Source organism: Narcine bancroftii, chromosome 4, assembly GCF_036971445.1.
Source record: "Narcine bancroftii isolate sNarBan1 chromosome 4, sNarBan1.hap1, whole genome shotgun sequence".
Taxonomy (NCBI): domain Eukaryota; kingdom Metazoa; phylum Chordata; class Chondrichthyes; order Torpediniformes; family Narcinidae; genus Narcine; species Narcine bancroftii.
Window position 1 is genome coordinate 45,257,937 of NC_091472.1, and position 16,126 is coordinate 45,274,062.

Here is a 16,126-nt window from a genome sequence, read left to right on the forward strand (position 1 = left end):
CGCGTGGCCCAGTCCACGATAGTGAGAAAAAAACAGGAACCACATGATACTGGCAGGGGGCCTACAATATCGACGTGTTCGTGGTCAAATCTCCAATACATCGGTTCAAAAGATTGTAGTGGAGCTTTCGTGTGTTGCTGGATTTCGGATGTCTGGCAATGAGTGCATGTCTTCACCCAATTGTTTTTGAAGGCCATGCCACACAAATCTGTTGGCTACCATCTGAACGATCGTTCTGATTGATGGATGTACCAACCCATCTGCTTGTGCGCTTTTGAGAGCACAACATAGTCCATCCCTTTGGCTAAGGTCTGCATGGATTTTATGGCCAGATGAGACAGCACATCTGCCATTACATTGGCCTTTCCTGAGATGTGTTGGATGGCCATCATGAACTCAGAAATATATGATAAATGTCTCTGTTGACGAGCTGACCATGGATCTGATACCTTTGTGAAGGCAAATGTAAGCAGTGAAATGACTGCCTTCTAGAAAGTACCTGAAATGTCCAATAGCTAGGAACATTGCCAAGAATTCTCGATCAAAAGCACTGTTCTGGTGGTCTTAAGTGCTTGTTAAAGAAAGCCAATGGTTTCCAATTTCCATCGATGTACTGTTCAAGCACCCCCTCCTACTGCCATTCTGGATGCATCCACTGTCAGGCCTGTTGGGAAATCTGTTCTTGAGTGGACCAGTAATGCAGCATTAGCTAATGCCACCTTGGTATTCTCGAAAGCTTCCAGTGATTCCCTTGCCTTACCTGACCTCAAGGAGATGAGGGGGTGCATGATGCGAGCCACTGCTGGTAGAAACTGGCGATAAAAGTTCACCATTCCAATGAACTCCTGGAGGCCATTAACTGTGCTGGGTTTAGTGAATGCCCGGATCGCCTTGACCTTTGCTGGTAGTGGTTTTGCTCCATGCTTGTCATCTCTATGGCCCAGAAAGTCAATGGCCGCTAACCTAAATTGACACTTGGCTGGGTTGATGATCAGCCCAAACTCATTCAAACGAATGAGAAGCTTGCGCACGTGGAACAGATGTTCTTGGTGACTGCAGCTAGCGATAATTATGTCATCTAGGTATATGAAGGTAAAGTCGAGATTGCGTCCCACTCTGTCCATTAAACATTGGAAAGTCTCCACAGCATTCTTGAGCCCAAAAGGGATCCTTTGGAATTCAAAAAGACCAAAGGGTGTAATAATAACTGTTTTTGGAATGTCATCCAGATGGATCAGGATCTGATGATACCCCTGGTCCAGGTCCACCTTGGAAAAGGTTCAGGCTTCCTGCAGGTTGGATGCGCAGTTCCGTAAATGCATTACTGGGTAGCAATCCAATGTGGTAACCTCGTTCAACCTGCAGTAATAACCACAGGGTCTCCATCCGCCTGCGGCCTTCAGTACCATGTGGAGTGGGGAAGCCCAAGAGACCATTGTTCAATACCCATGTCCTCCATCCTTTCAAACTCCTCTTTGGCCAGATGAGGTTTATCTGGAGAGAGCCTGTGAGCTTGGGCTGGCAGCGGAGCCCCTTCAGTTGGTATGTGGTGCTGCACCCCATGTTTTGGCATCGTCGAGGTAAATTGCGGTGTGATTATTGTGGGGAATTCTGCCAACAACCTGGTGAATTCATTCTCTGAACGAGTTACAGGGTCTAAATGTGGGACTGGCAGCTTGGCCTCACCTAGGGCGAAGGTCTGGAAAGTGTTGGTATGAATGAGCCTTCGTCCCTCTAGATCAGTGGTTCCCAACCTTTTACTTTCCACTCTCATACCACTTTAAGCATTCCCTATGCCATAAGTGTTCTGTGATTAGTAAGTGATTGCTTAAGGTGGTATGTGAGTAGGAAGGGAAGCTTGAGAATCACTGCTCTAGACCCTATTACTGCAATATTTTGCTTGAGAAAAATTGTCTTTGGCCCATTTCCTTTGAAGTTATGAAACTGTGCACATAACGAGTCAATTTGGAATGATTAAAACAGTGGTTTTCAAACTTTTTCTTTCCACCCACATACCACCTTAAGCAATCCCTTATTAATCACAGAACACTTATGGCAGTGGGAATACTTAAAAGTGGTATGTGAGTGGAAAGTAAAAAGTTGGGAACCACTGCTCTAGATCAACAAGCAGGACATGTGCACTGAGAAAATCAGCTCCCAGTAGCAGTTCTGCCACTGTGAACATCAGTGTGAACTTAGTTTCACCGAACTGAATTCTACACATGCCAAATGTCTGGAGAGTACTGCAGTTTGCAACTTTCAATGATGGCCTGGGTTTTCTGTTGTGTGTCTCACCCCAAAGGAGGAAGCACGCTGATCTCAGCTGGTGTATCCCAGACATATGGAAGGCTGTCTGGATGGCCAGCCACTGTAACAATTAGTGATGGCTGGCCACAGTGTTTTCCCTGAAATGCACAGGGAGGTCAGCAGTGGAAAGCTTCTGTGCCCCATCGTATAAACACCAGTGGGTGCTATCTTCGTCCCATTGTCTCCTGGCCAACTAGCAGTCTTGATCAACCCTGCTGCCTGTCTAATGTTGGAGTTGCACAGTCCTGCTGCTGAGAGTGGGATCTAGTGACCTGTCCTACAGATGTCACACTTTCTTGCTTAGCCCACCATAGAATGTCAGCACCAGAACAACTTTCTGTGGATCACTGAAATTCTCATTGGCCAGCAGCACATGGCTATCTTCTGGTATCTGCTTCAAGAAAGCCTGCTCAAACATACAGCAGGGACTATGTTCTTCCATTCGTGCCAGCATTTCGTTCATGAGCACAGAGGGGGTTCTGTCTCCCAAGCCATCCAAGCAAAGTAAACAGGTCACTTGCATTATGAAAGGCCACAGGAATGAATAGGCAGACTCTTGAGTACCATATGCAGAAACTCAGCATGCCATCTCTTGGTTCAGGGCACTTACTACATAGTAGTACCACATGGAATCAGGTATTATCTGCCCAAACTAGAATTGGTCAAACCATACACATGGTTGTGAAGTCCAAAACATTGTCAGCTTCAGAGCCACAGCATGTATTGAAGAAAAAAAATCTCCATATCAGCATCACCAATTCTATACTGAGCTACTATAGACATCAGTGCACATATTGTCAAGTTGCAGTCTAGCACAAGACTGATACCATCAGGCTAGCATGCTGGGCTTATGTACATTATGCAGTCTAGCACAAGACTGGTCCCACCAGGCTAGCATGCTGGGCTTATGTACATTATGCAGTCTAGCACAAGACTGGTACTACCAGGCTAGCATGCTGGGCTTATGTACATTATGCAGTCTAGCACAAGACTGGTACCACCAGGCTAGCATGCTGGGCTTATGTACATTATGCAGTCTAGCACAAGACTGGTACCACCAGGCTAGCATGCTGGGCTTATGTACATTATGCAGTCTAGCACAAGACTGGTACCACCAGGCTAACATGCTGGGCTTATGTACATTATGCAGTCTAGCACAAGACTGATCCCACCAGGCTAGCATGCTAGGCTTATGTACATTATGCGGTCTAGCACAAGACTGGTACCACCAGGCTCGCATGCTGGGCTTATGTACATTATGCAGTCTAGCACAAGACTGGTACCACCAGGCTAACATGCTGGGCTTATGTACATTATGCAGTCTAGCACAAGACTGGTACCACCAGGCTAACATGCTAGGCTTATGTACATTATGCGGTCTAGCACAAGACTGGTACCACCAGGCTAGCATGCTGGGCTTATATACATTACTGCACCTCTCACAAGGAAAGGATGTGACATCATTAGTGATGTCATCAGCTCAGATAAAATCCTGTGTTGGATGCAGATTAATTTCCTGTGATTTCCACAATACATCAGCCATTTCAGAAGCTGGTTCTCTTGCTGGTAAGTGGGTTGCCACAACATCAACTTACTGATTTATTGAATTTTTTTTATGTTTTTGTCCCAACATCACTATCTTTCAGGTTTTGTTTTGACTAAGGGATCTCTTTTCAGCATCTGGTCTAACTAATTATTTTTTCCTTTCAGAAACTTCAATCTTTGATTCTGTGTTGTTGTTTCCTGGTATACCTTGAACTAGTCTTTAGGATTAACTTATCACCCTTTTATCCATTTTCTTTCTATAAGGAGGCCTTTAAGGTATTATTTTTCAAGTTAAATTCTCTTACTGTTCTTGTCTTTTCTCATATCACAGTCTTTCCCACTTTCAAATCCAGGAATGGAAAGTAACTTCATACAGGGGATAAAACAGACAGCTAATTTGATTCAATAAATACCCCCAGATCACAATGATCTGTACACCTGAATTGAAATGCTGTTAAACATTTTATATGTGATTCACCACATTAAGAATGTAGGAATAATATGTGAAATGAAATAACCACACACAAAAATGTTAAGTGCTGATCTGAGACGGCAATACAATTATTCCACATCCAAATGCCACAACTGAATATAGCTCATAGGATCTCCAAAAATTAGTTGCATTTATAAAGGTGTGCTTTGGCAACCAGAGTTCTGAACTATTGACCATCTTTCTATGACAGCAATGAAATTTAAATTGAAAATATCATCTGATCCTGGAATTTAAAAGATGTACTGACCTTGATAATGGTAAATACCAACTATTCAAATGTCATTTAAAAACTACCTGGTTCACAATCATTCTTCAGTGAAGGACATCTGCTATTCTTACCTAAACTGGCCTTATTGTTGTTTTTACACTTACCAATGTGGTTGACTGGTAATTTCACCTTAAGTTTAGGGTGATAATTGCCAACCTTGTGACCACATCTACATCTTGTGAACAACTGAAGAAATAAAAACATCATCATAATGTACTTTATATCATACATAATAGCGTCCGAAAAGTTTTTCAGAGAACATATATTGGGCGGATTGATTTTCATCCTCGATAAAGTAGATGAGTGTTTGATATGGAAGATTTGTAAAGGCAGTCAGAACATGCCCCAGGGCTTTGAGGAGTGTTCTTTAGAATGTGACCCCTGGAGAGATTGCCCTGATACCTTGGCTGAAGGGAAGGACATCACATGAAGTGTATATGATTTACAAAATAGAGGAATTGTATTTGCTGTGTTTCCCATCAAAGCTATTTTGTAGCGAATAGCAAAATTCGTCAACTAATTTCTTCTGTGAAAAAATGTATTTTTAACAACTTTTACACAAATTCTGGAAGTTCAGATGCAAGTGGACACATTTTTATTTTCATAGTCCTTGTACCTCTCTGTTAGCTAAAAGGTTTGTGATGAATAGTCAACACACCACAATGGCTACTTGTTTGCCCGCATTTTAGTGTACCACTGCCAGAGGCAGGAATCAATTGCAGACATTTTTTCTCTGCATTGAATAAATATTTGGACATTGTTTGTAACACTGATTCAATGCAGAGCCACACTGGAGGAATCACATTCAGTCAAGACATTTTAACCTCCAGAAGCTGATGCATTTTGTGCCTTGTGAGAATGTGGAGATGTTTAATCGAGCAGTCAGAATGAAAAAAGATCTTTTGGCAGCAGAAACTGCAGAGAACAGACTTGTTATGACAAAGTCAGGCAGACTTCATGAACTGAAGTGGAAGAAAAAAGAAAGCAGTTAGTTATTTGTACTTCAACTTGAATGGAATTTTTGTCAAGTGGCAAATGCATTAGCAAGAGCTGAATTAAAAGATCATATGCTCTTGGCCACCATCTGTGTGCAGACTGCTAGAGGAAGCTTTTGAGAGGAAAACAAAATAGTGATCGCCGATTTTATCTGGAGAGAGGAATGTTCTATTCCTCAATACGATAACATACAATTACATATGCCCTTGGATTAGATGCAGAGCCAGCCTTGGGAGCTGTGGGGCCCAATTGGAAACAATTTTTGTGGGACCCCAGGTTTCACAGCCAAGGTCTGTAGAATCTTTGACATATAAATAAAGTTTATTATAGATTTTTGTATCTCTATAGTAGAGATTGGAAAGCAATCAAAATTTATACTTAAAAAGTGCATGTGAGTTAGATTTTCTTTGGCTTGGCTTCGCGGACGAAGATTTATGGAGGGGTAATGTCCACGTCAGCTGCAGGCTCATTTATGGCTGACAAGTCCGATGAGGGACAGGCAGACACGGATGCAGCGGTTGCAAGGGAAAATTGGTGGGTTGGGGTTGGGTGTTGAGTTTTTCCTCCTTTGTCTTTTGACAGTGAGGTGGGCTCTGCGGTCTTCTTCAAAGGAGGTTGCTGCCCGCCGAACTGTGAGGCGCCAAGATGCACGGTTGGAGGCGATATCAGCCCACTGGCGATGGTCAATGTGGCAAGCACCAAGAGATTTCTTTAGGCAGTCCTTGTACCTCTTCTTTGGTGCACCTCTGTCACGGTGGCCAGTGGAGAGCTCGCCATATAAAACGATCTTGGGAAGGCGATGGTCCTCCATTCTGAAGACATGACCTACCCAGCGCAGTTGGATCTTCAGCAGCGTGGATTCAATGCTGTCGGCCTCTGCCATCTCGAGTACTTCAATGTTGGAGATGAAGTCGCTCCAATGAATGTTGAGGATGGAGCGGAGACAACGCTGGTGGAAGCGTTCTAGGAGCCGTAGGTGATGCCGGTAAAGGACCCATGATTCGGAGCCGAACAGGAGTGTGGGTATGACAACGGCTCTGTATACACTAATCTTTGTGAGGTTTTTCAGTTGGTTGTTTTTCTAGACTCTTTTGTGTAGTCTTCCAAAGGCGCTATTTGCCTTGGTGAGCCTGTTGTCTATCTCGTTGTCGATCCTTGCATCCGATGAAATGATGCAGCCGAGATAGGTAAACTGGTTGACCGATTTGAGTTTTGTGTGCCCGATGGAGATGAGGGGGGGCTGGTAGTCATGGTGGGGAGCTGGCTGATGGAGGACCTCAGTTTTCTTCAGGCTGACTTCCAGGCCAAACATTTTGGCAGTTTCCGCAAAACAGGACGTCAAGCACTGAAGAGCTGGCTCTGAATGGGCAACTAAATCGGCATCGCAAACAGTATAAACTGCTGACCTTTTTAAGGATTCAGATGAAAATTAAAATCGTTGCTGTTCTCTATAAAACCTGTAATGTGGTGTTAGGTGTAGGGTGCAATATGTTGTGTGTAGTTAACAAGACTAGAGTAGTTATTACCCTATTGTGGGGTCCCATTAGGGGCCCAATTGGGAGCAATTGGTCCATTGGGCTTAAAGATGGCCCTGATTAGATACCACGCACACAATCTTTACTGAGGAGGTTAAAATAAAAATATGAAGTTGGATGAATTACAGCCATGCCTGGAAGTACCAGAAGGGAGGATCAATTTTCAAACAGAGAATTACAGAATAAAATGATAGTCATTATGGCGGCAAAATCAATACAGTCCCGATCTCTGTTTCTTTATGTGTAGGCCTGAAAAATATATTTCCTTATACTTATCCAATTCTCTTTCACAAGTGGCATGGTAAGTGCAGTGGGTAGTGCAGATCAACATCATTACAGTGTCAGAGATCTGAGTTCAAATCTGTAAGGAGTTTGCATGGTCTCCCTGCATTTGCCTGGGTTTCACTCAGGTGCTCCTGTTTCCTTCCACCCTTCAAAAAGTAAGGGGGTTATGCTTTAATGGAGTATTTGGGCAGTACTGACTCGTGGGCCAGAAGGGCTTATTACTATGCTATATGTTTAAATTTAAAAATTAAAATTATATTAAAACCCTGAATTACACTGTTTCTACCACCCTGACAAAAAAAATCAATAAATATTAATTACTTTTATTTATTACTGAGATTTATGTATTTGAATTGTTATGGTTTCATGTGTGTTTGTACAATATCCAAGTCACAAAGAACTGAATGCTGAAGTATTGTACATCATTATTTCATACATGATAAATGATGACCTCCTGCTTGCTCACGTTGGTTAATAGATAATAGTTATGCCCTTTGTGTCATACTGAAATATAAATGTTTAGCATCTAGCGTTCACCTTCTAGTTGACCCACATTTATTTCGTGATTTAGTCCTAACTAGTGTAATGCTGAGACTTAGTTTTATTTAAATTGTAAAGCATGAATTTCTATACCAACCATTGCTTCTTTTGTGAGATTCCTGTCAATCTTCCATGGCGTGCCATTTGCCAGGCACCCTTCCAGTCCCTGTCTACATACACCACTGCCAGAGTGTCTTTGTCATCCTTTTACCTGTGAAGCAGTGTATTCCAGATTAAAATTTGTTTGAAAAGCTAAAGTAAAAAAAAAACTTCCCACTTGTTTTCTGTCATTTTGGCACTTTTAAATTGTACTCAATTTTAAATAGCAATTAGAAAGGCCACAAATTAATTTACCTCAATTATATAGGAAGAGCGCTCTTAAATTTTTGATTTTTGAGATGTGCAATGACAATAGGAGCAGGGTAGCTTGTGTGCATCTTGATAAAGAGTGCCCACTTCCCGTACTACATTGAAGATGACCTGTCAGAGCATTTTCATTAATCCCATTCATTCCCCCTCTGATGCTCCTTAACTACCCCAGATCTTCCTACCACCCACCTGCTCAAGGGCCAATTTAGGTACCAATTAACTTACCAAACAGTACATTTGTGGAAGGAAAAGGGGAGAATGCTACTGGGAAAAGTCCGCCTGGACAGCTCTGGACATCAGGATTGAAGCCAAGTTGCTTGAAGTATGAGGAAGCAGTACTACCTGCTGTCTCTTGCTGCTCCACATGTATCATGCTTTAGAAAGATGTATTCAAACGTCCATCAAAAATTCTGAATCTGGAATGTTTGATTATTTATGTTCTTATAGGGTCAACAAAGGTCACTTGTTCACTCAAAGACATTGCATTAGCAGCAACCTGATGAAGACCCAGCTGCGCTGGGCAGGTCACGTCTCCAGAATGGAGGACCATCGTCTTCCCAAGATCGTGTTCTATGGCGAGCTCTCCACTGGCCACCGTTTCAGAGGTGCACCAAAGAAGAGGTACAAGGACTGCCTAAAGAAATCTCTTGGTGCCAGCCCCATTGACCACCGCCAGTGGGCTGATATCGCCTCAAACCGTGCATCTTGGCGCCTCACAGTTCGGCGGGCAGCAACCTCCTTTGAAGAAGACCGCAGAGCCCACCTCACTGACAAAAGACAAAGGAGGAAAAACCCAACACCCAACCCCAACCAACCAATTTTCCCCTGCAACCGTGTCTGCCTGTCCCGTATCGGACTTGTCAGCCACCAACGAGCCTGCAGCTGACGTGGACATTTACCCCCTCTATAAATCTTCGTCCGCGAAGCCAAGCCAAAGAAGAAAGAAGAAAGGTTTCTGGAAATTCTAATGACTTTCCTCCTGCTGGTCTTTTTACTAAATGTCAATGGAAAGCTCCTGGAAAAATGGACAGACCAAAGGGTTTTTATTAGCTGAAGCTTATTATCTTGCATTCAATAAACCCTAATTAGTCTTATTAACTATTCTGTCTAGCTTCACACATAATGGTGAGAAAGTTGGCAGTAATTACTGTGAAATGCTTTTGCTTTTGTTACAGGTTCCCTACTCATCCAGCCAAGACAATAGTCCCCTTCCAGACCATTCAACTAACTTTTTTTTATCTAATGTTTCACCAGTTAGCCTCATTTACAATTCAGGCTTCACAATGAGGGACCCTGACTGGGGTCAAGTAGGTTCAATTGTCCTGTGGGATTACTGTAGGATTTCAAACTGTAAAGCAGCTGGATCACATGCCAAACTATTGATTATTCATATCTAAAAGTTTCTTGGGGTTAAAAGGAATAGGAGGTTTCAGTCACTGAGTAGAAGAAAGGCCATGAACAACGTTCACCTATAGGGGTCCAGGGAATCCTGCAAGGTTTCTTTCAAACTCATCCATCCTACATTGCTTAAGGTTTGAACTGGGATTGTCTTTACTGTTGGTTATGAAGACTTCATGCAGATCCTTGGCACGTTTAAAATACATTTGGTTTTAACTGTAAAATTATCCCTTTCATGCACCACTCACTGCCTTCAATCAGTGTGTATGTGTTTCTGATGTGTCTCATTTCCCAAATGTCAGATTTTTATTTTTCTTTTGCCAAGGAAATCTGCTTTCGGTAGGTTAAGCATATATCTTTTGTCAGTTATTTTCTGATTGCCCTTGCATCTATCCTGTTCCTGAGGAAGATTGAAATACATGAATGGCATTGCCAATGACACTGCACACTGGATTCTATGTTTTCCCTTTTAAATGCAGACCCAATGGCAATTTGCAAAATCCACAAAAAAAAAATCAATATTAAAAACAATTGGTGATTGGTGCTGAAAAGCTCAGATCTCACTTTGAATTCAAAGCTCCTCTGAAGTTTTCAGTATGGCTGGAACTATGTTCAGTTTTTATCAGGATTAAGTGGCAATGGAGAGAAAAATTTGAAAACCAACATAAGAAAAGCTTTGAAACCTATTGTAATCTTCTCCAGATCTTCTACAACTGTGAACATCCTTTCCAAAATCTGTTCTGACATCGGAACTTTGAACTTGAAATATAAACTTCAGATATGTTTGCTTTTTAATTTTCTTTCCAAACTCATTGTCACGCTCCCTGAAGTGTTTACAATGAGTTCCTGAAGCTCATGAAAAGTTGCAATTATTCCTTGTGGTTAGTATTCAGATCCACTTAAAGGTTTCCAATTATTTAGGACAATGGATAAAATTGTTGGTTATAAATTACCCTCTGAGCTGATACAATTGGGATAAACTATGCCAAGAGTGGAGGGATACCAGCAATTTCAGATTTTCACTTCTCATGTTGCCAAGGTTCTATTCAAGCAAAGTTAAAAGAGAGAATAGATTCAAGCAAAATTTGACTGACTCTCTCGTAGTAACACCGGACAATTTTTTTTCCAAAAAAGGTTTTCTTCCTGAAATAAAATTGTGGATTATGATAGACAACCTCAAGATGAAAATAGATAATTTCAGATTTTCTGTATCATGTAGGAAGTTGGAGAAACTTTAAATGAACTTTTATTGTATTTGTCATGTTGAGTCGCATTATGATGCTGGCACATTGCATTAGTTCAACTGACCTAAAAATGTTTTGGCACAGACGTTATACTCGGCATCTGATGCCTCTCATGTCAGTGTCCAACAATAGTCGGCCAACATTGATGGATTCCATTTGCCCTGATACTGCTTTTCTATGGTCACAATATCCTGGTGAAAACTTTCACCAGAGGGTGGCGTGGTTGACATGGGACAGCCGGCATAGTGGTTAGCGCGATGCCTTTACAGTGCCACCTATTAGGGCTGGTGTTCAAATCCCGCGCTATCTATAAGAAGTTTGTACGTTCTCCTCATGTCTGTGTGGGTTTTCCCTGGGGCACCGGTTTCCTTCCACCCTTCGAAATGTATTGAAGTTGTAGGTCAATTGAGTGTAATTCGGTGGCACAGGTTCAGGGGCCGAAATCGCCTTTATCGAGTCCACGCTGCTGAAGATCCAGCTGCGCTGGATGGGTCACGTCTCCAGAATGGAGGACCATCGCCTTCCCAAGATCGTATTATATGGCGAGCTCTCCACTGGCCACCGTGACAGAGGTGCACCAAAGAAAAGGTACAAGGACTGCCTAAAGAAATCTCTTGGTGCCTGCCACATTGACCACCGCCAGTGGGCTGATAACGCCTCAAACCGTGCATCTTGGCGCCTCACAGTTTGGCGGGCAGCAGCCTCCTTTGAAGAAGACCGCAGAGCCCACCTCACTGACAAAAGGCAAAGGAGGAAAAACCCAACACCCAACCCCAACCAACCAATTTTCCCTTGCAACCGCTGCAATCGTGTCTGCCTGTCCCGCATCGGACTGGTCAGCCACAAACGAGCCTGCAGCTGACGTGGACTTTTTACCCCCTCCATAAATCTTCGTCCGCGAAGCCAAGCCAAAGAAGAAAAGAAAGAAAGAAAGAAGAAGATGTCAAAATTAAATGTTCGTACCTGACTGCACCAAGATCACCAAGGAAGAAGTCCAAGTGCGAATGCAGAAAATAAATTTTTTATGACACATTACATTTCATAGTTTTGTATGTTTGAAGCATGTTGTCAATCAGCTGGATTTTGTTTGGTGGTCTGTAGTTGCCACGAAAATTCTCAACAACATTTTTATATGTTTTCCATGCACGCCCAGGCTAAGATATCACTTGCATAGCACCTGCACTGAGTACATGCCCAGGCAAGCTTGAACTGACCAAAACAGTTTGCTTTGTGGACAATACACTAATAGACTTAAAATATGATAGGAAATCACAAGCATAGGTTATAATCTAAAAAACGGTACATGCACTGGTTTCACTCGGGGATAGACTGGCCATTCCAGACGGAGGACACAGTGTTTGCATGTGTTGTTTTAACAATATCATTTAAATCTTATATAAAAAAATATGGTAACCTATGACCATGTCCTCCTTTTGGAATGGCCCCCCTAGTTGGGTGGTGCGGACCACACCAGGTGACACCATCAGAGGGGGTGACACCAAAATGACTGTGCAGTGTTTTAGCAGAAATGTGTTATTTTTTTATAAAAATACCCTGTAGTTAGAGGTAACAAAAACATTATTTGTATGCCCATCTTGCATGTATCAATATACCTTCAAGGCTAAAACTCGATGCTAATTTACTTTTTGATTCTTCTAATGCTTCAGAGCTGTCATTATTACCCACTTACAATGATGCTTTGAATCATGTGGTTTCATCTGCACGCGCTACAAGCATGTGCTGTTGTTTTTGTTGCTGCTGGTATTTTTATAATTGCTGCTTTGGTCACATTTTTTGGTGTTTTAGCTACAATATTTGTGAACCTATATCAATAACATTTTTTCAGAATGAAGTAAAGGAAAAGATGGAGAAAAATCAGTTTTCTTATTAAATTTTCACTTTAACCACATGAAACTATGTAAACATAAATATATTTAGTCTGTGTATGATATTGTATTTTCTAGATGTAATTTTAATTTTGCTGGTTGTTTATCTCACTACTCTTGAGTAACATCAGTACAAAAAACATTACTAAGGATACTGTATGGGAGTATATCCGTGGTGGGGCAGGAGGTGGGTGGTGTGACACCATGAGTTACCGCACTGGGTGACACCACCCTAATGATGCCACTGGCAACATAATAGGAAATTTTTAAGGTGCTTTTCATGATCAGCAGCTCAAAATCCATAAAATATACCCCAAAGTGTTCAGGAAGCAAAATCTTCATTGCCCAGTGATAATTCGATTTGTGGAAATTATTTTACAGGACCAAATTATGATGTCACACGTGCTGCTGATGTAAAATTCTCCCAACACATCAGATTATTTGAATATTTGTCTCTTCAAACCTTATCCCACAAACTGAGCTTACATTCTTAGTCAAATCACTGGTATAATAGACCAAATGTTGCATTATCAGAAGACCCATCTTAATGTCCACCTGAAAGGGACAGCTTCAGGAGAGAAACTTCGGAGGCTCTCTGGCTCCTGTCAGTGCGGGATGTCGGGGGAGGTGGGCTGTCAGGCATGTGGATTTGGGTTGCCGGCTGATTGTCATCAGCCTGTCCCCTAGCAGTCACTTTCAGGCGGCAGCATTCAAATGCCTCGGGGGATTGCTCGGATGTGGAGATTATACCTCCCGGAGGAGGCTTGGTGAGTACTCCTCCAAAGCCGCATCAGGCTCTTTCAGGCGGCCTCCTGACAGCCACATTCAGATAGAATATGCATTTTTACATCAGGGTATTCTGGCCACCTGAAAGAGACAATAGAATCCAAGGGAAAACAGAGTGTTTACTTGAAGTTGTTTTAATAGGCAAAAGGAGACTGTTCAACATTCTATCTGTTTAATATATAAGCTAGATATAAATCTGCTTGAAAATACTATGAGAATGGCAACTTTGATTGACATTAAAAAAAAATTCAAAATTATCCCTTGAAACATATTCAGACCAGAGTGGTTGCTGGGCCAAAGAAGAAAATATTAGGTAGAATAAACAAGAGGATGGAAGTGAGATATTGACCTTTAAGGAAGGTCTGTAAAATGTTGCAAGATTTAGCAAGGGAGTTTCAGAGTTTGGAATCTGGATTGCTCATTACATGGCTATGGAGTCTGAACATTTATTTTTGTTGCAGTTTGTGTAAATAAATGAATAGGGTTAGAGAAGTTAATCAATAAATCTCAACTGAAGGGCAGTGTTTGAACATAAATAGGAGCATGAGTATACCATCAATCCCTGTCGAGCCTGCCCCACCATTCAAAATATCAGATTTCCGATTTATTGCCAGATAAATCACATACAACCCTGAGATTCCTTTTTCCGACGGGTTCGGCAGAATTACCAGAAATCGATAGTGCAAAAATAAACTGTGCGCATAGTGTAAATATGTAAACAAATAAAAGAACTGTAAACAGATAAGGAATGTAAACAAATTGAAAATGCCCTACAGAAAGAACAAAAGAAAATCAATAAATTACACAAGTAAGAGTCCTTAAATAAGTTTCTAATTGAGTTTGTCATTGAGGAATCTGATGGTAGCAGCTATTCCTGAACCTGGTGGTGTGAGTCTTGTGGTAGCTATACCGCTTTCCTGATGGCAGTAGCGAGAACAGCTTGTGCTAGGTGGTGTGGGTCTTTAATGATTGCTGCTGCCCTCCGATGGCTGTGTTCCCTATGGATGCACTCAATAGTGGGGATGGTTTTGCCTGTGATGTCCTGGGCTGTGTCCACTACCTTTTGTGGAGGGCTTTATGCTCAGCGGCATTGGTGTTCTCATACCAGACCGTGATCATGGCTGATCATCTGTGGACTTGGCACTAATGCCTACCAGGGTCTCAAAGGCTGTCAGGCTTTTGAACTTCTCCTTGTTACACTAGTTATATGCATTAACTATATGCATATAGACTGCGCCAATACTACTGCATGACATTTTTTTTGCATTGTGAATATTTATTATCAATCGACCTTCTGCATTTATTATCTATTTTTAATTTCATGCATACCATTGTAGTTTTTTGCCTTTACAAAGTCCCTGTTCAGCAACAGCAAGCATAAATTTTGGTGCATTGTGCATTCAACAATGTATATGACAATAAGCTCATTATCATTACCTGCCTGTTCCACGTGACCCTTCATTCTCCTAGGTTAGAAAATCCATTGTGTTTTAATTACATTTAAGGAAGCAGTCTCTCCCTAGGGAAAATAAATCCATCGCTATCTTAAAGCTACTCCCCATAAACTTAAATTTATATCCCTCATTTTTATCTCAGTTTAGTTAAACATACTATCAGGTACATGTTCATGACACATTCAGTTCTTAAAAGTACACCTATACACATGATGAATGATACCTGCAGAGGTCATGATTGAGTTGCAAATTCTGTACTCCTAAAATGAAAGCAAAACAAGGAAGGAAGGAAGGTAGAAATAGAATTTTATTCCCATTTGTGCTCTTGGAATACTATCTGTACATATGCATGCCATGGCCTCGGTTTTTCTTCTGAGCAATTATTTTCATCCTCAGGTATGAAAGGTACCAATTCAGTCTTGTACTATTGATAGACTGAGCAATACATGAGATTCACTATAATCTGAGGATATGAATAAATCTGAATCTGAAGGTAATGTCACCTTCCTGATTCGTACTTATCATGCAGCTTGGAAAATGTATAATTGTGCCTAAATACGAAAATATAAGGAAACCCAAAGCTGTTTTGGAATGTTGTTCTCTTGCTCTTTTAATTTTTAAAACTTTACTAAATTTCTAACAGTTTTGTGTTTTTTTACATAGGTTGAGATGTACCAGTTTAAATTAGAACTACTGCCTTCCCATAATTTATAAATCATCCAGTTTGCATGACGACTTTTTAAGCACCCATGAGAATTTCACTCAGCTGTTGCATTTATCAAAGGCACTGAGGCAGTCACCCCAGAGCTGATAGTTATGTGACAAATTTCCACCCTGAATTGCTGTTCCTCATAAGTCAAATTAGGGAGGCAAGACCGTCAAAGACCAAGCTCATTAATCTTGGAGGTTTAAAGAGTAACTGAAGTAGAAAGCTATTTGACATGGAGTATCATAGTATTCAATTTATTGTGCTATAGCCTACAATATTACAGGACAGAGAGTTGGCAGCAAGTACAGTAC